We start from the raw sequence: 25,106 nt of genomic DNA, 5'->3' as shown, positions 1-25,106 counted from the left end.
TTGCGAGCAGTTCTGACTATAAACTAACCCAGTGACGTGGTCAATGACGCTGCTGTATTAATTATGCACACCCATAAAACGCCCGTTTTGACCTTTAAGCACGCCTGCGTTCGGATCTCCACTCCCCATTTTCAAGCACCTTCCCCTGTTACCACCCACAAACGCCTCATTCTGTCACTCAAAATAGCAGGCATTCGCAATTTAGCGAACAAACGATTTTCGGCCGCACTGACTGGTTCGCGCATGCGTATTATGATCCGTACGCATGCGCAGTTGGGCAAATATCGCTCGGAGCGAACGAGCAGCCACTTGCGTCCGGCTCTGAATCAGGCCCTATATTCCCTACCACATGCTCACACACACACACACACACTAGGGTTCATTTTTTATTTTAGGAGCCAATTAACCTACCAGTATATTTTTGGATTGTGGGAGAAAACCTACGCAAGCACGGGGAAAATATACAAACCACACAGTTAGGGATGTAGTGGGAATCAAATCCACAACCTCAGTGCTGTGAGGCAGCAATGCTAACCGTTACACCATCTGTGCTGCTCACAGGTATAGTATAATCATATATATGTGGTGTAGCTGTAGTGTGGGGGTTTAGTGCCCCCATAATCCCAATCCGGCTCTGCTTGCCCGCCATTGTACGACCAGTTTAGCTGGGATGGGGTAAATAGTAATCCTACAGCCAGCCAGTTATTGGCTGTATGATAACGTGCACCATTGATTATTTAAAATGGTTGTATAACTTTTTTTAGAAACACTTGTGTGACAAGCACTATATAGCTCATCCCATCTGGGAGATGTCTGCCTGCTCCCTGGTTTGGCACTTTATAAATGAAAAGTTAGCTCAGTTGTTGAACTGATGTAGAAACTGTTTTACATAAATTCTTGATTTGAATGAAGTTAAGTCAGTTCTCTCATAGACAGACATCACTGGCTGAAAAGGGTCCAGCTCCCTCGCACACACTATTTTCTGCACACTATCCACCACAACAAAGCAGCGGCGCTGATTACAGATACTACAGTCCTGGCAGGGATTCCCGGGCAGCCCAGTGTAATGACTCCACATCCCAGTCCCAAACCACCAGGGACTGTCTGACTGGGAGTCTGGACTGGAGGGGGCGGGCCCTGTGACGTGTGGGGGCGGGGTCAGGAGAATCAGGCTGCTACTGCTGCTGATACTTTGTAGCACGCCGCTCTCACAGTCTCTGTGCACGTTCTATGAGTGAGTGTTGGGGGAAGGAGCATCAGGCGGCCGGAGCCGCATAACGGGGATATTGGATGCAATCACTCATAGCAGATATACAGCAGGGAGCTGCGATCACCTGTGGTGGGTAAGTCGGGTTGTGTGTGTTCATTCATGGGCTTCTCATGCATGATAAATGGGCTGCACTCATTTCCTTCTGTTTCCTCCTCCTCTATGGTCTGAGAGGGATACTTTGCTGGGCTTCTATTGCTAGTGGAAAGTACGATTGAATTGCAATGGTCGTGTGCATTAGAGCTGTGTGGTGCTTGCTGCTATACAGCAATAGGATGCATAGATGAGCTGTTCTGTGCATAATATGGTTAATGGGAGCTTGCTGAGTTCCTAGTAAGGGGAGAACTTGTCCGGGATGGTCTATCTCACGAGGCATCTAAGGTAAGATTACACCCCTACTGCATAATGGTAAGATACACCCCCAGTGCATAATGCACTTTACTGGTCTGATATCCCCTTGATCATGAAATAGATCTGGTTTTCCAGTGGGTTTTATTTATTTATTTTTGGCTGTGCTTTTTAACACATTCTTCCCTTTTGTAGTCCCCATGATATGTGCCAGAGCGCAATTAACTTCAGTGCAATTTTTTTGTTTGTTATCTCAGTTGCTGCCTCCCCCATAGCTCAAAGTGTCTGAAAGGTTTTACAGCACTGATTTAATGCCCATTGATGGCTGTCTGTTCTTTAGTGCATTCATTGACTTCTAGGGAAAAAGGCAATCAAACTGCAATCTAGTAGTGATTTGTCTCCCTTTGCAATTGTGTTTTTTCGTTTTGTCCACAAGGGGCGCTTGAAAAGCCTCATGTGGTCCTTTGATGACAGTAGAAACAAGAGGTTTTTAAGATCCATATATCCGTCATATATAAAGAATTATACATGTCCTACAGCGTCTCATATGGATTTGCCCCGCAGCAGTATGTTCTTGCACTTGAAGTTCTATGATTGCATTAGGGATGAGCTCATCATGGCCTTATAGAGCAGGGAGCTGTGGTTGAACCCTAGGGCAGGATAGACCACCCAGTCTCCTATAGTGAACAGAAGTGGTATTCAACCTAGAACTACCCTTGCGTCTGTATTTTCACTTGGTAATTGCTTGTCTGCTTATAATTACATAGAAGAAATATTTCTGTTTTTTTAGACAGTAATGTAAATCTACATTTTTATTCATTTTTAAATCTGTGAATTGGGCATCACTCTAACCCTAGGAGATTCAAAATGAAGATTACGAAAGTGTATATGTTACTTTTAAAGCGTTCCCCATTGGTAATGCCTTTAGAAATAAATAAACGTCAAGCTTTCGGACAAAGGTGCGTGACAGTGGTCCATATTCTTTCATGGGATGTTTCAAGGAAATATTGAGGGTGAAAACTCTATATAATAAAAATATATATTTTTTTACCAATAAAATTCTATTTGCATTGGCACGTCTGTGACGCTGAAATTTCATCCCCGATTTTAACGTCCAGTCATTTTGTAATTGAATGTAAAGTAAAATGTTTGTGTGACGATAAATGCAATCAGATCAGATGTCTTAATATATCGATAATACCATCAGCAATGGTGGAAAACTGAGTTTCTTTTAAGTTTGTTTTAATCATGAGTCAGGAGTATCTTATAATGAATTGTTTACACTTTAAGGCCCCCATTTACTAATTAGTTTTATCACCAAAACGAGTAATAAATGTCACTGTATGATAAATGGTGCTCCAGCCAATCAGCTCCCAACTGTCATTTTTCTAGTTGACAGTTGGGAGCTGATTGGCTGGAGCACCATTTATCATACACAGTGAAATTTATCATTCATTTTGGTGATAAAACTCGTTAGTAAATGAGGCCTCAAGCTAGGTACACCCTATACCAAGTCTCACTTACGATGAAATGTTTAAAACTTACAATTTTTCCTTGCCAGGAAACATCCAATATCGTGCGTACACACTATACAAATGTTTCTTCCAATCTTTACTATCTGTCCTAAAGATCGGAAGGAATAGAGATTTACATCCGCAACTATTGGAAAATCTGTCTGTCGTCTGATCATACACACTGTAAAGAGGGCCTGATTCAGAGCCGGACGCTATTTGCGCTCGCTCGGTCAGAAAAAGGGGCCGGCTATCTAAATTGAGCGCTCGCTCTTTGCGGTCTGTTGACGCCTCTATGTCTGAGAGAGCGAACGAAACATGCGCTCGCTATTTTGTAAAGACGCCCCCTGGCCGCTCGCATCCTACGTCATCTCCGCTATTTATTTGATTAATCGAGTACATCAAAAGGCATCTGAACTGCTCGCAGTGCTTGTGGTAGGTTTATCCTACCGCAATCATGCGAACAGTTCAGGCTAAGAGACAACCAAGTGACGTGGTCGATGACGCTGCTTTGTTAATTATGCACACCCTTAAACGCCCGTTTTGACCGTTTGGCATGCCTGCGTTCGGATCACCACTCCCCGTTTTTAAGCACCTTCCCCTGTTACCACCCACAAACGCCTCATCCTGTCACTCAAGTTAGCAGGCACTCGCTATTTTGCGAGCGCTCGATTTCTGACCGCACTGACTGGTTGGCGCATGCGCATTACAACCCATACGCATGCGCAGTTGTGCGAACATCGCTCGGAGCGAACGAGCGGCCGCTTACGAGCGGCTCTGAATCAGGCCCAGAGTACCCACTGGGCCTAATTCAGACTTGTATCCAAACCATCGGGTCTGCGTAGAAGTCTGATGGTGGGTGGACTGCGCATGCGCAGGACCCATTCTGCGCATGTACAAAACAGGCCCAGAGTCATCCCACGCAGTGTTCCCTAAGCCGTAGAATGATTCAAAGGCTGCCGCCATTTGGGCATTGGCGCTGAGCAGCGCTCTGGAAAAAGTGGTGTTTTCCCCATTTTCTGGGAGTGTTGAGACCACTTACAATTACAGCAGCGCAGATGAGGCGTCCATTCTTAGTAGCTTTATGCTTACTAACATGGCTGAGTTCCTGAGTTCGCAGGAGTTCCCACAGCGGCACCAGAACATACAGTATTACATAAGCATGACACTGTGCAATGTAGCACAGTCTGACCAGCTTCTTCAAACTCTCATTTGCTGTGTAAAACGCAAACGCTAAAAATCATGAACTCCAGGCTACACGTGTGTAATTCGTCTGCCCTAATTACTGCAATGCAGTCACAACCCTTCCCCCAAATATACAATTTACCACCCAGTTTGCATGACCTCATTTTTGTGAGCCAAAAAAGTCCCCTTTAAATGACTTCACACTGAATGACAGGGGAGACACGGCTTATGTGTGAAAGGGGTCGACCTGGGAAAATCTGGGGCTGCGTTGTTGTGTGCAAGGGGTTCTCTGAGCTGGCATCCGGGTCAGAGCCTTGCCGGGGCATTTGTCTGAAAGGGGTATTAGAGGACCATTGCATGTAAAATGCACACTGCAAAATAAACATTTGCACCAATAACCAGTGTTAGTTTTCTTAATGGGGAGAGGTGTTTTTTACTATGCATGGCAGGCTTGTTTAGTCCATTGAAAGATGTGCCAGGAAGAGGAGGACTACTGGGAAAATGCCCACTTTCATGAATCTATATAGAATATAATGACTGCCGCTCCTATTTTTTTTGTCCTTTTAGAAGGCGAGGGTCTTGGGGCGCGCTTGCTATGCTACAATGTCTCCTTTGATGGGTTCCTGCAGCATTTCTCAGCAGGGTGATAATGGTGGAGTGCTTGGCATGCCACTGTCATTATATGATGTAGGATTCCATCAGAGCAGTCATGCATTGCCACATCCATGCTCCCTGCCGCCCTCCTCCTGGTCTCAAAGCTGGATGAGAAGTGGCCATTCCAACTGTTATTTGTAATAGGTCACAGAATGCATTTTCATATTGGATCCTGTAATGTAACTTGTATTTTCTGTTAAGATTTGGGCGCCATATTTTATATTGTTTCTTCGGATCTCTTCACTGTGCGCGACACTAAGCTCTGCTCCCACCACTCATCTAAAGCCGTCACACCTTCCCATTTCTGGTCAGAATGAAATTTCCCAGCTGATTTTTATAATATGACCCACTGGTAAAATTCCCTGGATGGCAAATGGTTTAATTTACTTGTTAAATGTTCATTCTATAGTACTTATGTAACATCCGGGTAAGAATTGATGGCTAATGTGGTGTACTGGTTGAGCACCTTACCCGATTTTAGCAGCTTGTTAGTTGAACACAGATTCTTCTAACTCCCAATTCAATTCATTGCACTATTGAATAGCGACGGGAGGGACTCCCAAAGCTATTCAATACACCGTGCTGTTTGGGCGCGCTAAGGATTTCTTCTCGCACCCCCCTGGGGATGCGGAGAGAAATCCGACCAAAGTGCGGGGTGCGCGGCTGTTGTTCTGCATAGCGCGGCACTAACAGCTGCATGCCTGGCACTTTGGTCAGGGAATGCCGGTTACCGCGCCTTTACACCCTTGTTAAGGTGCTATAACCGGCATTCTCCGACCACACAGCGCACTGAATTGAATAGCTCTGGGAGCTTGCTCCCGGCGCTATTCAGTTTGCGTTGAATTGAATCGCCCCACAGAGAAGTAAAGGGCGGAATTCAATTGTTTTCGCGGCCCGGATCTCCTGTCTAAAGTGATGGGAGATTGCAGGCCGCTATTCAGTTGTTCCAGCTGATCGCTGCCAAAGTAGTAGGGTTTAGCCGCGTAAAGTGGCTAACCCCGACCAAAGTGCTGGGCGCGATCGCGAAAAGTGCCTTTTGGGCGCCCAAACAGGTCACTTTTTGCCGATTTCAGCTCGCACCCCTCTGGGGCTGCTAACTGAAATGGAGCGCTGGGAGCTGATCGCGCCCGACGGGAGCAACAATTGAATATCTCCGCCGAGCGCGATGGGGGCTGGAAACAATTGAATTCCACCCAAAGGGTGCGTTACTGCACAGGTTCTCAAGCTCGGTCCTCAGGACCCCAAACAGTGCATGTTTTGCAGGTCTCCTGACAGAATCACAATTGAAATAATTAGCTTCACCTGTGGATCTTTTAAAATGTGTCAGTGAGTAATGAGTACACCTGTGCACCTGCTGGGTGACCTGCAAAACATGAACTGTGTGGGGGTCCTGAGGACCGAGTTTGAGAACCACTGCACTACTGGATGCTCCAACTGAAGATGTCATTATATTTATGAAGTCGTCTCTCTTCAGCAATGTTAGAATGATAAATAAAGCCAGGGCCATAACTAGGGCAGTGCGACCTTTGCCATCGCCCAGGGCACCACAGGGCGGGGGGGGGGGGGGGCAGGTGTTCGGGCTGATCGATTTCCGGTTTATTATCATTCTCAATTGTAGTTTCTTCTACTTTTATCCCCAGCATCTCCTGGCCTCCCCTATCTCCTCCCTGGCCCTTCCCCATGAGGCCATGGCCCTTTTTCAGATGTGTGTCTTATATCCCTATTTGAAAAATAGGGAGGGGGGCACCAATGCTCTTTCTGGCACAAGGCACCAAAAACTCTAGTTACAGCTCTGAAAGCATCTACGTTCGTTTTCAACATGATATGGTTTTCACTATAACACATTTGCCAATAAATTACACCTGAAGTGCAATAACAAATATTATTAAACTGGAGCTTTACGGGTGAGAGATCTCCTCTACTGTGATAAAATATGGTTATCCAGAACAAATGGCTTTATTATAGTATATCTTTAGACTATTAAGCACACTTATGCACTTTACTATTACTAGGCTACAAATGACACACTAATGGTTCTAGTAAAGATCACAACAACTATAACTATAACAAACTATAAGTATATTAAACACTAACACAAGATTGGTTACACTGACCAATGCAATAGGATGAGTAAACAGTTCTAAGTTTAACTACCTCAATGTGTGTGTGAGTATGTGTGTATAAGACAGATATACTTTTATGTGGCCCTGTTAGTTTAAATACTACAGTTCAGCTGCTTACTTTACAGGTGGTGCACTTTGTTGGGGTGATTCTCTTGTTTTTGTAGTATATAGAAAGTAAATAGCACTGTGTAGTTGCCAATGCTCTGTCACAGGATTCCTCCTGCAGGTATTACTATTTCATCTCTGTTGACTGGTTAACAGCTTATTTGTGCTTGTTTCTGCCTGAAGTGAAATAGATGCATTTTTTTTAATCTTGGAGCATAGTTGCCGACCTTTTGGCTGCCTCCTCTGGGTCGTGTCTTGGGGCGACAATGGGCGGGGCTCGGCGGAGATGGGCGAGTCTGGGGGCATGACGATAACTCAATCGCTTCATAGTAGCCCCTCCCCCCGATATGCAATGCCGAGATTATCGTAATTGTGGATTTGTGGGTGGCGGCGGCAATCACTGACTCCAGTTCGCAGTCCCCAGGAGACTTGTCCACCTTTTCGGGTGGCCAGGAGTGCCGTCCCATTTTCGGGAGCATCCCGACCATTCCAGGATGGTAGGCTAATATGTCTTGGAGTAAACAGCTGCTAGCAATAATCTGCTAGTAGATCCTCAGCGAAGCCTGGCAATGTTAGTGGCACCTATTTTGCAGAGAGTGCTTGGTAAACTAGTTTTTTCCTATGCAGCTATCACTTGATGAAATGGGGTGCTGAAGTAAACGTACCCTCTTCTATAATGTTTTTGCGGCTAATTTGCACTTGACACAGCTGGTCTCTAGCAAACTAATGTCTGTCAGCTGGTGTGTGATGCAATACCTCTCCTTGTGCCTGCAATGTCCTCAGAGCTGAAGGAGCCTCTCAGGGATGTTGCTGCTTCTTACTGCTGGCTGCTCCCCTCTGGCTCTGTCCTCCAAGCCGCTGCCCACCAGCCGCCTTTATAAGGTAATGGTGTCCACCCCTCAGCCCTCCTAGGCTGCTCCCCTGGGCTGTGCCGCACTCCCTCTGCTGCTGAGCCTGCTGGATGGTGCAGGAGGATTGCGATCAGCCAGGACTAACCGCTTCACCGCCAGGCTTCGCTTCCCACATGCCGCTGCTTTTTCTTGCACCCACAGCATCTGGGGAACCAGGTAAAAAACACACACTGTGCAACTCTGCCGGCAGTTACCTCACCACAGCGCTGCCACCAACTGCCGCTCTCGCTAGTTAAGTCTTTGAGCCACCACAGTACTCGCTGGTCCCCTAATGCCCACCACCGCTGAGGGTGCCAGTGCAAAAAAAGTCCCTGAACTCCAATAGTTAGATCATAGCCTATATTAGACAATGGCAGGAGGCACATTATAACTTTTACACTTTTGTAGGGGCACCTCAGTGTGGGTAGGCACACACTTACAGTACTTATTAAGCAGCACTTTACAGGGAATATTTAATCTCTCTCCACCTCATTGGAGCTTACAATCAATATTTCCAACCACACACATACACACTAGGTATCATTTTGACAGAAACCAGTTAATCTATCCCTATGTCTTTGGCGTGTGGGAGGAAGCTGTAGCACATGGAGGAACCTATGCAAACTCCACTCAGATAGGATCCTGGTGCGGAATTAAGCTCATGACCTCAGTGCTGTGAGGCAGTAGTGCTAATCGCTGCTCTACCACAATTTGGATAGATCTCTGTCTGTACCTTCCCATTTGTCAGTGCTACTCTGACCCAGTAAACTATACAATTTGTATAATAGAAGACCGGAAAGTAGGGGGTAAATTTACAAAAAGGCCATTTTCGAAGCCGCAGAGTCTTTGCGGGTTTCGGATGCTGGATTTAAAGATGCAATAATATTAATGTTCATATTAATACATGTTCAATATTAAATTCATAACAAGAAGTGTGTTGGTTGGATTCCAGGGCCTAGAGTAACTGCAGGTTAGGTCTATACCCCTCCTATAATGCTTTAGCTGCCACGCACATGAGTGGACAGGCATACCTCCCCATTTGGCCAGCATTCTGGACAATGTAGTCCTGATTGTGACAGCGGAACAGAGCCCTCAAATGGAGACTGTCACACCGCAGTTGAGAGTTATGGATATATGTGTATTGGCTATAGAGACTATTTTTTTATTTTATTTTTGCTTTAAATACTTTCATGAATGGCAAAAAAAAATATTCTTTCATACATCTGGGCAAGATTATGTGGCTCCCAGTAAATATTTCCATTTGCAGTCACATAAATCTATATCGATTTCACAATCTGCTCATTTTATTCTCCCCCACCCCCCCTTATAAAGTGAATGGGGCAATGACGTGGAGTATTCTAGGTGGTGAGTAATGGACTGCAGCAGGAACATGTCACTTTATAATATAAAACTGATGTTCTGAGCTTAGTGCTTGCTTCCAGAAAACAGACATCCATTGTAATGGAACAGAGTAAAACACACTACCTCTCCCATTCTATGATTACTGGTCGTCTTACTTCATAACTACGATGCCCTCATTCTCTATTGTGGGATAGAAACATAGAATTTGACGGCAGATAAGAACCACTTGGCCCATCTAGTCTGTCCTTTAATTATACTTCTTTGAACAGTATTAGTTAAACATGCAAGGTTGCAATATAAATCTGCCACCTCCCAGACCACCATTTGTTTTTAATTATTATATGTAGGGCTTTAATTTGTTTATTTTAGTTAACAATAAATAAAGTGAAAACTGATGTTTTCACACCATTTTCACTTTATTTTAGTTTCACTAAAATGTATTAATGGACTTTTGTAGCCGTTTTCGTGAACTTGTAATGGGAAATGTGATCTGCCTCAAATTTACTAAGGGGGAATTGTGAAAAACACCGGGTGGAGCCCTACTATAGTGACGCCATCTGAAGATGGCATTAAGCAGGGTTCCTACCGGTTCTCCTACTCCTGTTTTGACAGGCAGGGCCGGCAGCCGGCTCCTTGAATTGTGGACTGTAATGGCAGAGTTTCGGAACCTCTGCTATAATGTTTATACTGTAGCTCTAAGGCCCCTAGTTACTACAATCCGCATTTCAAATGTGGATTGTAGTTTGTAGTGTGACTTCACCTACTTTCGCGTTGCGAATATAGGAATTATCACGAGAATGTATTAACATTCTCAAGCAGGGACAGAGCTTACGAGAAAGCTCTGTCCCTGCGATTCCCCAAAGCACAATTCTCACTTTTTCAGAAAAAAATACAGTGAGTGTCTGTGTGTATGCGCCAACGCCGGCAAGCACTATCTCCCCACCCAATTGACACTATTCTCTGTGATTGGTGATTTACATTGCAAGAATGGGAAATGCGATCTGCGTGCTAAAGAAATGCAAATGAAAGGGCTTGGACTAGTTTTTAATGAAAACGACTCCAGTTGCCCTTTAATACATTTCAGTGACACTAAAATAATGTGAAAAGGGTGTGAAAATGCCCTTTTTACATTGTTTAAAAAAAGATTGATAAATAGGACCCTTAGGGGGTCATTCAGACCCACTCGCGAGCGGCAGTACGCTCGCAAGTGGGTTGATGTTCCCCACTGCGCATGCGCACGACGGAGGGAGCTCCGTCGTGCGCATGCGCGAGACCCGGGGAGCGACGGGCTTTCCATCGCTCCGGGTCTCGCACCAAAGGGGGCGTGCTGTCGATGTTGATTGACAGCACGCCCCCTTTGGTGGTCGTGCCGGGGGCGTGGCGGCCAGACGGAGGCGTTCCCATGGGAACGCCTACCGTCTGAAGCCGGCCCCACTGACATCACTAGTGATGTCAGTGGGAGTGATTTTGGCTCTGATAGAGCCAAAATCACTCTAGGGCTTGTGGCAGGGAGACCCTACCGCAGGGTCTCCGTCGCAAGTCCGATGGTCGCGATGGTCAAGACCATCGCGACCATCTTTTTGGCCGCTCGCATATGCTGTGGGTGGTCACCCACAGCTATGCGAGCGGCCTGGAGGCCGCTCCATTTTCATGGAGGAGGGCCCTGATTCAGAGCGAGTGCTCTGGTCAGAGCGTCCGGCTTTGAATCAGGCCCTTAGTCTTATGCCTTAACTCCTACCTCGCACTGCGAGGGTTTAGATCGGTAAGTGCATAAATAGATCAGTTTTAGCGTTCTATGGAGTCAGTTTGTTGACATGGTCTGTATGTCTATCTTCAGAATGTCAACACCTGATGTTAGGCTTAAGTGCACAGAAAATTGCACTGCTGACATGTCGACAAAACATACCGCACCCATATTATCTATACAAGTCAATGTATAATGAATACTGTAGATATGCCCTGGCACCATTTGAGTGCATCATTGCCTATATTTTAATAGGCCAAACTGCTCCCACTATATGTGTGCTCTAATTAAGTACTTTTTTACAGTTATACTCTTTGACCAGCTTTATAGTATAGCTGGAAAGCTGTTTTTCTACCTAACTGGTTAATAAAATGTATTTCTGTTGAAGACTTGAAGCAGGCAAGTCTCTTAAATGTAATTTCTCTGAATTGGATCCCCTGGAGCTGGTTGGGGCCCTGTAGAGTATCCTGGCCTCCTCATACCTAACACAAGAGAGGAAATTCTGGGTTTATTAAGTAAACTGGTGGTCTGGCAGGGGTCCAGCCCACCAACCTGAATTAGCAAAACACAGTTGTGCAAACAGTAATTTATAGACTGATTGTGAATTCACCATGTGCTTTATACCAACTAACCATTCCACAGATAACCATTTTATTACTGACTTGATGAATTGAATGATTGCTATTAAAGATTTCACCGAGTGGGTTCGTAATACCTATCTTGTAAACTTGTTAGAAGGGATTACGAGGTTTTTGAAAATAAGTTCATGGCTAGTCTGGAAGCCATTATCATAGTAATGTGCTGTATAATCTTAGATAAGATAGTTACATCTTCACTTGTGGTAATTTTATAACTAATTTACCATCGTACTTGTATAATAGCGTAATAAGCTTATTAATAGATCTGGATTGCAAGTCCATATTTAAATTGGCAGCTACATTAATTACAAATGGAAATTACTCTCCTAATCTTCTTGCAAATAGTGCATGTAATTTATATTTATCTGATACTAGGGCAACCCCCGGCGTGCAGAACAGTTTTAAGTGGAATGCCACAGGTTTTGCCAGCCAAACCCAAAATGTAAGTTCCAAACATATATATAAGATTTATAGAGGGGAATCTAATTAGCTGCGGGGTTTACCACCTGTGTTAAAATACTGAGTTGGACTTTTCCTTGCAGTTTCAGGAGCTGTGAGAAAAGGCACCCGCTGGGGTTAACCCTGGGGGTTAAGCCCATTGATTCTGCACTTTACATGGGATCAGTGGGTTAGTGTGTTAACCCCTGGTTTACTGCACAGGTAAAATGCTATTTCCTCGTGCGGTGTGGGTAATTAGCTGCAGAATTTTTAATTCCTCCCCATAATATAATTTTTTTTTTTTAAAAACAGTTAATTATTTACTCAGTTACAGATCACAAACCGTACCAATAATCCTAAACCCTCTGATGGGCGTTTTGGGCTTTCCAGATGCTACCAACTCTTTGATCCTATCTCTCTCATGACCTCCCTCACCTTTTATAGTTGTGTGGTTTGAAATGTATTACATATGTTCTATAATTAAAAGTATGCATTAGGTTTGTTTATCCCCATATTATTAATCTGATATCTATCTCTAAGGGGACAAACAATGCATACTTTTAATTATAGAAAATATGTAATATGTAAACAGACGTGTTGAGCTTAATTAGATTTTAGCTGGTGCACTGATAGAAGAAGGCTGCCGACCCTAGAGTACAAGGGTCAAGGCAATTCTGTACAAATGGGGGCACTCTGAAGTCTTTGTATGCACTTTTCTTTTGTATTGATATAATGCAACGTTTCCCAAGTTCTCAGGGCACCCTAGTAGTGCATGTTATCCCCACCCGTGCCAAAGCACAGATGTATTCATTTACTGACTGACACATTTTAAAAAATCCACTGGTGGTACTAATTTCACTTGTAATTCTGCTCGGTGAACTGGAAAACTTGCCCTATTAGGGGTCACTGAGGAATAGAGTCGGGACACTATGTAATGATGGAAATGTGATGACAATTGTTTGACTATAATTAGTATACAGCTTTTAGCCAGCTAATTTGCGGCATGCATGCTTAAGAACAAGGGGGGGAATTGAATTTATGCGATTGTTGAATAGCGTCGGGATTGAGTGCCCGGAGCTATTCAATTGGCCGAACTATATACCCCCAACTAGAGGATTCTTGCTCGCACTCTTCTGAGGTACGAGCAGAAATTAGTCAAGAATAAAAATGAATGAACTGCGCTAGGTATGTCTATACAGCTGCTCAATTAAAAAACATCAAGTATGGAAAGGGAAAACGAGCGCTTGTTAAAACTAGATCAAGGAAAACAAAAAAACAAACAAAAATTAAACAATAAAATAAAAAAATTATATGGACAAACAAACGAACAAACATAAAACACTGAAACCATATGTTTCAGCTCTTTTAGGAAAAATTGATGGCAGGTCCAAGCAAGCGTGCAGTGGTATGTTAAATCCAATGCGACCTAGCTGTCCCTACCTTAATCTGTGGCTTCTAGTGCTGGCAGCGTGTTGAATCGCCTGCACTGCACAGGAAGCTGCACGAAGTGTAAGTGGGGTAGCGGTGGTTGTGAGCAGCGGCACAGGATGACGTCAGCAAGTCAGGAAGATCGTCAAGTTGTAGTCCAGTAATGCTCCACTGTTCTTCCTCCACACTATCTCAGGGGTCCAACGCGTTTCGTACCTGCCTAGGTACTTTTTCATATAATTTTTTTTTTTTTTTTTTTTTATTGTTTAATTTTTGTTTGTTTTCCTTGATCTAGTTTTAACAAGCGCTCGTTTTCCCTTTCCATACGAGCAGAAATTAGTCTAAACTAGTGCTAGTTGTGGGCTTACCGCCTGTGCTACTTAAGTCGGAGAATGTCAGTTACTGCAACTAAACCCCTGGCATTAAGCGCGGTAAACTGCGTCTCCAGGTTTAAATTCCGGGCCCAATGTGGAAAATGTAATGGTTCCAGGCGCTCTTTCTTGGTTCTGTTCAACATCGCCACGTTCAATTGAATTCTCCCCCCCGTTGTGTAAATTAAGAGATTGTTCTGCAGACCATGCACAGATGGGATCCCCTGCAGTAAGAACTGTTTGCAGGTCCTGCAGCTGTCAGAAAGCCACGGACATCAGGTGATAGATTTTCAGCAGTGCTATGTGCATAAGCAGAATGTATATGCCTGGCATGGTGGTGGTATAGCTAAGTGCCAGTTGTTCCAATGTGAAAATCTTTACCCCAGTCATAAATCCTCTAACGAATATTAAAGTGGACCTATAACCTAAATGTCGTGGTTCTGTGCATCATGACTTTATAGCAAATTCAGAATATCTGCCAAATATGTTATGTAATGTGTCAAACTTTTTGGGTACCCTCGACTCAAAGATCCATATTCAGTTAGCGACAAATATCTGCCCAATACTGATGGTGCTCACTCAAGGCAATTTAATTTCCTTTATTATTAAATTATACACAGACATGGAATGAATGATGCCATCACTGACTTAGCAATAATCGAGCATATGTAAAACATGTGTAAAGTGACTCTAGATCTCATTCAGCCTTTTTAGGGGGTGATTCAATTGTTTTTTTTAAGTTAGGCAAATGAACAGGTGCACAATGTTGCATTTCAATTGTTTTGGGCGCACATTAATTATTGCGCTTCCTGCACCCAATTAGACCAAATTTAGCCGCGTTAAACAGCCGAAGCAGTCTAAAGTCTTGGTTAGGGCGCCCGCAAGCTTCCGTTTGAGTGCCCAAAACACGGACTTTTCACACATTTCTCCTCGCCTCAGGAGGGGAAGAGCAGAAATGCCGGCGGCTGTTCGCACCTGAATGGACCAATAATTGAATTGCTCCTTCGGGCTCCTGCCACTGACAGCCGCCACGTCTAACAATGGAATCTCTCCCTTAGAATTAAGGTATGTTGAATGAAAATGGGTGGGGAAAAAACAGCCATTATTTAATATTTCCTTCTTTCTAGAAAAAGTAACTCACAAACCATTAAATAGCTCCTGTCACTTTAGACAGGAGCTGCGGCCGCACTAAAACAATTGAATTCCCTCCTACAACTATGTGACACTGGTGCATTTGTGCCTCATAATGCCAGCAAGAGATGGTGTCCTGTTTTGTCTGAAGATGCACAGCAGTCCCCATTAAAACCTGTTGGGGGCTGCAGGACTAGACTGATGTGTAAAGGTGGATTTCTCAGCACTGTCTTAAACTAAAATGCTGCAGGAAAGCTGGTTTTTTTTTTTTTTAAAGTTTATCATATAGACCCCTATGTCTAAAACATACTGGTAGCTTTTAATGATGAACAGGGCCGGGTTAAGGGCCATATGGGCCTGGGGCTGAAAATGTCCAAGGGCCTAAACCTTTTTTCTGCTGAGGGCCATTGTGACATATACATTCATATTCTCTCTTCTCTTCTCTCTCTATCCCCTGGTGCAGGCCACGTCCCTCCGTGTGACATCACTCGGGGGCGGCTCCACGATCGCCTGTGATTACAGCAATCTTGAGGATGCTTCGGGTAGCTGTAAGGGCAGCGGTGTGACTGTCTGAAGCGTCCTAAGGACACTCCAGGCGGCACTGCTGCATAGATTCTGGCTGCAGGGTGCCATTCTAGGCAACCTGCTAGCCAGATGAGGCTAGCAAAAAAAAAGCTCAGAGGGCCTAGACCAAAAGTTCCTGCAGGCCTTATACGGCCCCCGGACCTGAGGTTCCCCATGCCTGGCCTAAACGGAGAAGCAGAGGAGCTTTTACCAGTGCTGTGTAGGTGTGGCCAGTGCCTTGTGAAAGTGTATCGCCTATACTATCCGCCCCAATGGTTCCATAAATATAAACATTGCATTATTTTGAGGGGAATATAGAATAGAATTGCACTACTTTGTGGCCAGCTGGTGGCTGCTCATCATCATGCTGAAGGGCCTATTTTTATGTGGAGGCCCGGAGCTGTAGCTCCATTCGCCCAATTGTTAATCTGGTAGTGGTAGTAATTATCCTGCATGAGCACAACTTGAAGTCCAGTCAAGCACCTATATATGTAAGGTATGCTTTTTCCAGTGATTTGTCCTTCATGTGGTCAGTTTAATTGCAGAGTAGAAGCACAGCTGCTATTTTTTTTTTCTTTGCTGTTCCTCCTATCAATGCCTTAAAGCCACAAATTATGACCTATGACCTTTTGCTACTTTGGGTTTACTCATGCATGGAATAAACAGTGTTTTCAAGTAGGGGGTTTCTGTTAAGTGTCACCTTTCTGTAAGTGTCTCACCCTCTATTCGATAGTGAAGCCCTGCTCTCTAGTCACAATGAATGAACCCACCATGCCCTTAATATACCTCTATTTAGGTGGAAAAAAATAATTTCTTCTGTACTCTAGTACGTGAGACATGTCACACCCTGTTGTTTTCAGTGAGCATGTATATCGCACAATGACAGTTTTCCTGTATACAAAGGCTTACAATACGACCTTGGCACCCCCACATGCCCCTCAATTGATCCAAATTTCAACCACATGCCGGTCAGACCTCCCACTTGCCACAAAATAGCCCCACTTGTTATAAAATAGCCCCACGTATGGTGGATTTACTGACACGTGAGCTGCCAACGGCCTGTTACAGTAGGCATGCTCTGCTCCCAACTCCATAGGGCGTGAGCATAATCTACGTTCTGCTCTTAACGCGGAAGTTATCGGGACCCATTCCAACAGCTTCCACGTCTAATTTAAATTGTCCCCATAGTCAGATCACATGCAAATACTCCTAATCTTCCCCATATGCCACTCAGTCGTCCACCTGTATAACAAAGCAGAGAATAATTCGGACTGCGGCTCAGTGCTGCAGGTTGCAAGTGAAAGCTTACCCTGTGGCTCACGGTCCACCTGATGTCCACCACTGGTTTTGTATGCTGTCTAGTGCCTGTCATAAAGCTGAATCGAGATTCAAACTGTAGGTTCCAGAAAGAACTAGGGATCTATTTACTGAAGTTCAGGTTTTTGGAAGTGGAGATGTTGCCCATAGCAACCAATCAGATTCCATCAATGATCTTCTAGAACACAGTAGGGTAAGAAATGGGGACAGTTCCACCAGTAACGCTGACCTAACTGGACTAAGGGGGAGATGTATTAACGGCGACATCGCCGTTGCGGTACATCCCCCCCGACTTACATACTGCGGTTCATTACCGCGGTATGTACCAAGGATTTCGCAAAGGACAGCTCTCTCGATGAGAGCTGTCCTTTGCGATGCTGCTGGGCAGAGGGACTTCCGGGTTGAACACCCAGAAGTCCTTCTGCGCATGCGCAGAAGGACGCGGGACGCGGGGGCTCATGGGAGGGATCCGATCGGATCCCTCCCAGCCCCGAGCGTCGCGCTAAGAAGCCCATAGGCTTCTATTGGGTAACGCCACCTGAAGGTGGCGTTACCTAGCGATGCGAAGCAGCAGAATGCGCTGCTTAATACATACGGGGAATGCGGTAAAACCCCCGATAACTGCATTTTCGGGATTTACCGCATTTTGCTGTTAATACATCTCCCCCTATATCCCACAAACTTTCAAAAGAGTATAAACATTTAGGGGGAGATGTATTAACGGCAAAATGCGGTAAAACCCCCGAAAATGCAGTTTTCAGGGGTTTTACCGCATTCCCCGTATGTATTAAGCAGCGCATTCTGCTGCTTCGCGTCGCTAGGTAACGCCACCTTCAGGTGGCGTTACCCAATAGAAGCCTATGGGCTTCTTAGCGCGACGCTCGGGACTGGGAGGGATCCGATCGGATCCCTCCCATGAGCCCCCGTGGCCCGCGTCCTTCTGCGCATGCGCAGAAGGACTTCTGGGTGTTCAACCCGGAAGTCCCTCTGCCCGGCAGCATCGCAAAGGACAGCTCATCGAGAGAGCTGTCCTTTGCGAAATCCTTGGTACATACCGCGGTAATGAACCGCGGTATGTACGTGAAGTCGGGGGGGATGTACCGCAACGGCGATGTCGCCGTTAATACATCTCCCCCTTAATATGCTGGATCATTTCCAGGTTCTCTCTGTCTGCACTTTATTTTTCTTCCCCCGGCTATGGCTGATATACCGGTTTTTTTTTTTTGTTTTTTTTTTTTTAAACTCTGTTGCTATATCCCTCTTTATCTTAAACCCCTCCCTTTTTATTTTTCTTCTCCCTCCCCACTATTGCCGCTGTTTATCATTTTTATTATTTTTTATCTCTTTTATTAATAACACACATTTATAGTTGACTCATATTTTATTAGCACTCAATTTTTCCCTTATGAACTCCGTATTTTTTATTGAGCTGTTTTTATATACAAATTCAACGCAGATAACCTTTTCCATTCGATCCATCAGGACTTTACCGGCTTATCCACCAATGTTTTGAAAATTGACACTATAGAAGGAATTGGATGAAGCGTTTGCCCCTGGTTGTTTGTCTATTTCACTCCACGCTGGCTTAAGTGGCACCACATGTATGAAGCTAATTATCCTTAAAGAATCCCCTATTGTCCTGCAGTGTTTATTCTCCTTCAGAGGGGGGGAGAGTTTGACCAATATGTATAAATAAACACTGCTGGTGATGTTTGCTCCAATGTATCAAGATTTTACTTTTGTTTTTCTAACAATGATTGATTGTTTCTAATGAAAAGTATGCGCCACTTTCCTATAGACGGAATTCTAACAGGGTGTTTTGTAGGGTGCTGTTGACTTTGGTCAGAGTATCTTTTTGTTACATGTTGTAATCTCCTGCATAATGTTTGTCCCCAGTGGGGAGATGGGCAGGAATAGAGCTACCTGTTAGATCATGAGAATAATTGCAGATTATTTCCGGAGTGCACTGATCTTACTGGAAGCCTCGGTTGATCGGTCCACTTGTGTGCCCCAGAGTGAATGCAGGGCTCCATGAGACAGGGGCAGGGTGGAGCAAAGGCAAGCTGGGAGTAACCGGCAAAGTGGTTGAGGGAGCGGGGTCCCCAGCAAGTCAGTGTAGTGATATGAGACGCCTGTCACACTACAGTGACATTACTGTGTCAAGTAAAACCTCTATATTAAATTTGATGCATTTAGCTAAAATTATAGCTACATTTATGGAATGTACTTGATAAATAACTAGAGCCAAAAACATGGGATGGTTTTCAAATGAGGCAACACTCAGTCCATTAAGTTTGCGTTTTGCTTCTACAGAAAGAAAAAACTTTTAAACTAGGAATAGCCAATATTTTCCTGGGTCCAAGTTACTGTAGCATCTTGGAGTATTGAGGATATAATTCCTTTAGGCCATATGCTCATTCCTGTCTATTTGCAGATCTTTACACACCTAAGGGTGGGTACATACCTAAACGACCGTCAATCGTACCGATGTTCAGGGCGATTTGCCTTCACCCTGGACATCGCATGATTGCCGGTACACACTGCACGATTTAATGAATGACAGAACGATTACTTGTTCCGTCCTTCATTAATATGTATGGTGCTGCATGTGATATCGTGTGATTGGCTGTGCAGCACAGCCAATCACACGATAACACATGCTACCAGCGGGAGTGCACAATAGTGCATACCCACTAGGCGATATACACGATTTGTCCTGCCGATAACGCCAAATCGTGCTGATATCGTCCTAGTGTGTATGCAGCCTAAGAGCTGTTCTAATACAAAGTGACGTCTTCTGTGGCAATATAGTAAAGGCCTGTACATATTCCATCATGCACCAGTTTGCAATATATTGCTCCTATCATCATATAGGGAGAGATTTATCAATGCTTGGAGAGAGATAAAGTACCAACCAATCGGCTCCTATCTGTCGTTTTACAGGATGTTGAAAAAATGACAGGATCTGATTGGCTGGTACTTTCTCGCCACTTTGTGTCTCTCCAAGCTTTCATAAATCTGCCCCATAATGCCTGTGTGATCTTTCCGATATGTGACATCAGTCACATGCATTCTTGAGCATATTATGACTGTATTTTTTATTTATTAACCGTTTTCTTATATAGCGCAACATATTCGTTTGCGCTTTACATTTGATAGAACAAAATTGGGTAATAACTGACAGATATATAGGTAGGAAGGCCCTGCTCGCAAGCTTATAATCTATAGGACTGTAGAGCTGCTTCCATGTTGGAAGGGCATTGCACACAATAGGTACTATACAATTATACATTATTAGACTCCATATGAAATTCTAGCCATATGTTTACATTTTATGATATCTGTTTTGCAATTGTGCATTACTTGTTAATGAGTGCTATAAGCTCCAGGCCCTATTTGTTACAGCTGGAAAGCAAGTGGTATTTAATGTGATGTTTAAGTGGCCTGTCAACATGCAGCATTCCCTGCTGACACACACATGAGTGATCGCTGTTTGTTTGCACTTCTTTCTGTCAATCTGTTTGGAGTAACTATACGTCCATGATGCCACTCCCTGGAAATTGCACGAACAATGTTTTGTTATATTAATATATTTACCTATAAGTAACGAGGAAATGATGAACTTGTGCTAAACATGTTGCTGAAATAAAGTTTTCATTGTCTCTGGTTTGCTTCCGATCAATTTTTGTCATTGTTTCCATTAATTGCTGTTTTTGAGTATACTAATGATTGTGTGCACAGATGCTCTAACATGTGTACACATATTCAGGGTTCTAGTAAAATTCCTCACTACGGGGTCTATGTACTAACCCTTGGAGAGCGATAAAGCAGACAGAGAATAAGTACCAACTACAGATGAATAGTTTGGATTGCCTTAAATCCGAACCGCTCCGAACTTGGGGATCAGAGTCTAATCCGAGCCCTGGGCATGGTGTTCCTGCCAGGCTCTGATTTCACATCAAGGCCAAACGTCCTCTTCCTGGCATCGGAATGTTTTGGGTTCTATAAAAGGCGCTGCAGCCACGATTCTGCGCCATTTCACTCCAGTCACGCTGCCATGTGCTGCGCTTTGCTCAGTGGTGTCCATCTAAGGGGCTGTGCTGCTGTCAGTGTGTCCAGTCTCCTTAGTCTATTTCCATCACAGTGGTGCTGCACTGCCCCACCCACTGCGTTCCCAGTGCAACTCCATATTTACCAGCAAAAAAAGTTAAAAAAAATGTTTTTTCAATTTTATTTATACTGTTCTGCGCACTGCACCCCAGTACGCTGTAGTACCCCAGAGCGTGTGTGTGTGTGTAAAAGCGGTCTGACTCCACGCAGTGTGAGCCGTGTGTCATGTTTAAAGTTTAACTGCCACATGTTTGTGCTACCCAATGCTGTCGCTTGGCTTAGTCAGCCAGCAAGCTTGGTTCAACATTTTGGCCTAAACTGGATGAAAACAATTTTGTGAGCTGTTAGATGGTCAAAATTTGCTTGAAATGAGTGGAAATCAATGTTGTTGAAGTTAATAATACTTTAGGAACCAAAAACGCTCAAATTATGTTATTTTAGCTGCTTTGTTGTAAAATTTTGGAAAAAAAATACAAAACCAAAACCGGCCGACGAATTAGCAAAGATGGTCCGGTGCACATCTGTAGTTCCAACCAATCAGCTCCTAACTGTCACTTTTCAGGCTGTGTTTGAAAAATGGCAGTTAGGAGCTGATTGGCAGGTACTTTATCTCTGTCCACCTAATCTCTCTCTAAGGCTTAGTACATAGACCCCTAATTGAAAACATGATGCAGTGCCAGACTGTAAGCAGCTCTACATGGCTGTGCATATGAGAGAAGCGAGGAGTTTTCCCTACAAATGAGCCCGTCTCCAAATACACCTAAAAAGAACAATGGAGAGCGTCTCTTTGTACATTTTAGGTTTGTAGAACAGTTTACATTATCGGTTTCATGTTTGTTTACCCGTATTTCCTGGCTCAGTTCTTAGTTCCTCCGACTCACTGTCCACGAGAGGCGGAAGGCAAATGTGTCCGTGGCCCAAGAGCGAATATTTTTCTTTGGAGCTGCTCTTATTTTTGGAGATGTTTATGTTGTACTTGTGTCTGTACCTCAAAACCAGTACATGATTCTCATAATTGTAGTAGAAAGGGAAATGACCATAGTGTACACCAATGGATTTGGTAAAGCACGGTTTCTTGCAGTTCGGCTCACAGACGAGTTTGTGCAGTGTTGCTGCTTAGCCACACTTGCTTACGGCACGGGAAGACAGTGGTTCATACAAGGTCACATCAAGCTGTCATAGATTCAAATCAAGGTCCCCAACAATGCTCTGAAGATGCCAACACACAATGTAATTTGTTTGGTCGGTTTTGTCCATATCAGCCAATCGCTGTGCAGTGTGTGGTTTCGGAACAGTATTCTACCCAATTGGTCTTTAGGGGAGAAAGGGCTGGCATCACTTGCTACATGCAGTGTGTCCTTTTTCCATCTGAAACTATAGCTACACATGCTTTGCCCGCAAGTTCTGTCATCTGGTCGTTTATCCTGATCCCTGAACTTCCTAATATGTGTGATATTGCAGTCTGCGTGCTTGCAACATTTCTAAACTGTTTACATAGGTGAAAACATTCAGAGGCGTAACTCGCCCAGAGGCAAGATGGAGGTTTGCGTCCCTATCCTGCCTATGCCCACTCTGAACCTGATTTAAGATTATGACAGAAACAAAATTACAATTGCGCTTATCTTGTATGCAAACTGCTGTAAAGTTGAAGAATTCATATAATCATAGTGTATTAATAAGGAAATTAACAAATGGCCACTTTGTTTTTTTGCGTAATTATATGAACATTAATGTTATAACAGTACTCACATTGTGTACTGCTCAGGCTTTGCGGTGCATGGTAACAGGTCGCACTAATGCAGAACAAGCCTGTGGGGGTGCTGGAAGCTTGGTGCGGTGCTGCTACTCGATGCGCGCACACCTGTTCCTGGGTAGGAGGGGATTAGGGATAGTCATGAATGGGTCTGCCATCGATGGTTTACACCAGGGGTATTCAACATGCGGCCCTTAAGCTGCTGTGGGACTACACATCCTAGCATACCTTGCCAGAGTATTGCTATTAGTGAATGCTAAACCAGTGGTAGGTTATGTGTGATGTGCTGTTACACAACACTTTTCAGGGGTTTTACCACATTTTCCCCTTTAGTACATCCATTTTATTATAACATTCTTATGTTTCGTTTTTCACTTTGTTTTTCTTAAGAGATTGTATACATTTTCCTTTTTTAATGAGCTGGAGATTGTATGTTGTAGTGTTCCAGGAGGATGCAAGAAAGATTATGGCCGGTATGCATGACTTTCACCGCAAAGGACCGCTCTGTCGGTAAGAGCGGCCCTTTGCGGTGGAGGGACTTCCGGGTGCGCGCGCAGAAGGACAAACACGCCGCGGGGGGGTGCTGGGAGGAATCCGATGTGATCCCTCTATCAGCACTCTGTGGAAAGAACCCATAGGCTTCTATGGGTAATGCCGTCAGTTGGCGTTACCCACTGCAACTAAATGCACTCCGGGACTTGGTGCATATGAGAGATGCTGTAAAACCCGCATTTTTTCCATTGATGCATCTCACCCTATATGTTGAGTTGTGCTATCTGCAGAACAAAGCTAGGAATTGTACTGGAGACAGATGGGCATAAAATGGCCTTGGAGGATAGATAAACACACAGATTGGAAATGCATTTAGAGGGATTAATGTAAAAAAATAAGACTGCTTTCAAAAACACATATTTATATGCAAAGGGTTTTTTTTTTTTTTTTTTTTAATCATTCACAGCACAAAGGACCAGAGCTATTGTCCCTACTTGCATACAGCAGTTTTGACCTCCATTGGAGAATTCAGATGTGCTGCTGTCCATCAACACAATGTCCTGCTGCACACACAGACAATTAATGGTAGTGCCAGCATTGCACTGAATAGAGGTGTGAGGGAACACTTACAATGGCAACAGACGTGATGTGTCGTTACTGAATGGTACATCTAGTCCAGGGGTTCCCAACCACGGTCCTCAAGGCACACTAACAGTCCAGGTTTTAAGGATAACCATACCTGAGCACATGTGACTTAATTAGTACCTCAGTCATTTTGATTTAACCATCTGTGCTCAACCATGGATATCACTAAAACCAGGACTGTTGGTGTTCCTTAAAGACCGAGGTTGGGAATCGCTGATCTAGTCGAATGTTTAATAAATTTTTTGGACAAAATAACTATTTAAAGGGTACTACAATGGGTCCTCAGTGCTTTACAAAGTAGGCCTACATGTACATATTCTGTACAGACATAACAAGAAGTAAAGTGCAAAAAGACTTCAAGTTCAAAACACTGCAGGAGCCAGGGGAATGTTTAAGGAGTTTGGGAATGTACCATGTCCAGCCATTAAGTTTGATAGAAATTACTCTTAAGTTTCCTGCATTCAGGTAACGTGTTTATGGGGTTTGCTAAATTTAAATAGGCTGCATGGGGCGGGGTGCGATATTTCACTTGAGTTTTTGATACCGTATGTATACACTTGTTGTAACCATAGCTTGATTGGTTGGTACATATTCTAGCACATTGTACTGTTATTAAAGGGGGTTTCCTCCTTTAGATTACGGCAGTAGTTCCCAAACTGGGTGCCGTTGGGCACTTGCAGGGGTGCCACGGGTTGGTAGTCCATTGCCAAATCAAATTGTTTTATGTTATTTTAGGTAAATGCTGGTGGCTGCCAATTATAAAATACCTGGGCAAACAGAAGCGTAGCCCGGTCCACCACCACTTAACCGATATAAGGTAAAATACACACAATTTATTTAACTTAATAGATTTTGCCAATTTTCTCAATTAGATACTTTTTGCACAGCAATGCTTAAAAAAAAAAAAATGCTGATACGTGATTCAAGAAAGTTTGGGAACCATTGGATTAAGGGGGATATGGTAAATTTCCCGGTAAAGGGGATGCCGGTGTTACAATACTGGCACCGGAATCCCGACACCTGTCAGAAT

At 44.0% G+C, this 25,106-nt stretch overlaps 1 protein-coding gene across 3 annotated transcripts in view; it reads left to right on the top strand.

Moving 5' to 3' along the window:
• Nucleotides 1–1,209: 1,209 nt before the first annotated feature.
• LHFPL2 (LHFPL tetraspan subfamily member 2) overlaps nt 1,210–25,106 on the top strand; it is a 114,272-nt gene continuing 90,375 nt past the window's right edge. For 2 of the 3 annotated variants that reach the window (XM_088443881.1, XM_088443880.1), the window contains exon 1: nt 1,210–1,343. The gene's annotated coding sequence lies outside the window, so the exon portion shown is untranslated. Of the gene's footprint in view, nt 1,344–1,606; nt 1,649–25,106 lie in introns of those variants that run through there. The other variant, XM_088443882.1, reaches the window with a different exon arrangement.

Source organism: Taudactylus pleione, unplaced genomic scaffold (genome assembly GCF_031769625.1).
Source record: "Taudactylus pleione unplaced genomic scaffold, aTauple2 ptg000336l, whole genome shotgun sequence".
Taxonomy (NCBI): domain Eukaryota; kingdom Metazoa; phylum Chordata; class Amphibia; order Anura; family Myobatrachidae; genus Taudactylus; species Taudactylus pleione.
This window is presented reverse-complemented; position numbering and strand designations above follow the sequence as displayed.